General features: G+C 45.6%; 1 non-coding gene across 1 annotated transcript; it reads left to right on the plus strand.

Moving 5' to 3' along the window:
- Positions 1-1,042: 1,042 nt before the first annotated feature.
- On the plus strand, positions 1,043-1,115 carry TRNAR-CCU (transfer RNA arginine (anticodon CCU)). Its single transcript has one exon. It is a non-coding gene; the product is annotated as a tRNA-Arg (tRNA).
- Positions 1,116-1,974: the final 859 nt, after the last annotated feature.

The following is a 1,974-nucleotide window of genomic DNA, read 5'->3' on the forward strand; positions in this document are numbered from 1 at the left end:
ATCATCATCATCACCTCCACAACAGCAATAGCCAGCCCAAACAGAGCCCTTACTGTGGGTCAGCTACTCTTCTCGTGCTTTTTACTAATCAGCTCATGTAATCAACAATTTTACTAAGGAGGATACGGAAATGCAGAGAGGTTAAGTAACTTGCCCAAGGCCACACAGCTGATGAATGGGCAGAACTGGGCTGGAATCCAGGTTTTCTGAGACCTTACAGTCAACGGTCTTTCGAACATAAGCCTCAGATAATTTCTCCTAGCACAGAAACTGTTCTGAGTTGCCATTGCACATTTAATGACCACAAACTACTCTTGTAAATTATTTCTCTTTTATAAAATTGACCAAAGCAGGCAGTGACCTATCTGTCCCAAAGTCATCTTGTATATCCTGCAATAATGATGTGGGTCGTACTTTGCCATCTACATAGGCTGTAATTTGGAATATTTGTGAGCCAATATGGTCAGAGGATTATTCAAAAATCAATTTTATAGGATCACAAATCTCCCTTCCTCACACAAGAAAGCATGTGGAGGTCAATATAAGAAAATAAAGTAGAAGAAGACACCTTGGGGTGGTCTTGGATGGCTCTCCACTCCTACATCTACTCATCTCTGAAAGGTCTCTCATCCCTTCCACTCCCATCCACCACCCTGGACATTGCCTTGATCCCTCTCCTCAGCAATTCCAGAGTTCTCTGCAATGACTTCCTGCCTCAAGGTTGTTAACCCATCCTTCTCATCGTAGCCAGAGAAATCCTAGAAAATCCCGTCAGGTCATTCTCTTGCTTAAAGGGATCTGATGACAGAGGCAGAAAGCAGGTGGTGGTTGCCAGAGCTGGGTGGAAAAGGTGGGGGGAGGCAGAGATGTTGTTTAATGGGCACAGAGTTCCAGTTTGGGAAGATCAAACAGTTCTGGAGACAGATGGTGGTGACCGGTGCGCCATGATGTGAAGGCACTTGACGCCACCGAAAGATACACTTAAAAATGATTAAAATGGTCAATCTTACCACAATAAAAATAAATAAATAAAAATATGGACGCCTGGCTGGTTTAGTCAGTAGAGCTCATGACTCCTGATCTTGGGGTCGTGAGTTCAAGCCCCACGTTGGGCACAGAGCTTACTTAAAAAATAAATAAGTAAATAAATAAATAAAGAGAATCTGGTGATTCCTAGTAGTCTCAGGATGCAACACCCATTCCTCAGAAAGACATGCAAGGCTCCTCAGAATGTGGCCCCACTCTTCATTAGCAACCCTATCTCCCACTTCCTTGCGGGGACCACACCCTTACACCATGTCCCACCCATTCTGTTACCCAGACACACCATGTTTTCTCATGACTCCTTGCCTCTGTCTATACTGTTCCATCTCTCTAGAGTGTACTTCTCCCCCTGCCCCCCAATAGTCAAGATCATCTTAATCTTTAAGACTCATTTAAACCAGGTCACCTCCTCTGGGAAGCCTTCCCACCTCGACACACCTGGCACAGATTTGATCTTCTTCTTTAAGGCACAGGCCCTGCCTTTGTTCCCTCAGTCTCCCCAAGGCCTAGCAGACACTCAATAAATGTTTGTTAACTGTTTAATGAATAAGATTTTTGTCTCCATCCTGGGGGAGCTTTGCAAGACATACATAAATGAAGTGATTCATTTCTTAAAAGTATGATGCAATCTAGAGGTGGAATAGCGTCTTCCATGAGAGAGAGAGAGAGAGAGAGAGAGAGAGAGAGATCTTTGTGGATCTGGGAGGAGGTCAAGTTTGAGTGGGGACAAGCCTTCCAGGTAGAGGCGTCAATGACAGCAAAGCCCCCCTTTCTTTCTTCTGGAGAAAGATGAGATCCACCCTAAGGCTTTTCCCAGACTCCAACTTTCATGTGCCCCCCTGGCTTTTGCCAAGTATAACTGCAGCTCAGGTCATGGTCCCAGGGTCCTGCGATCGAGCCCCGCATCGGGCTGCCTGCTCAGCGGGAGGC

The sequence above is a fragment of the Mirounga angustirostris genome, unplaced genomic scaffold (assembly GCF_029215605.1).
Source record: "Mirounga angustirostris isolate CCGP_5_RB_7025 unplaced genomic scaffold, mMirAng1.0.hap1 SCAF_10, whole genome shotgun sequence".
Taxonomy (NCBI): domain Eukaryota; kingdom Metazoa; phylum Chordata; class Mammalia; order Carnivora; family Phocidae; genus Mirounga; species Mirounga angustirostris.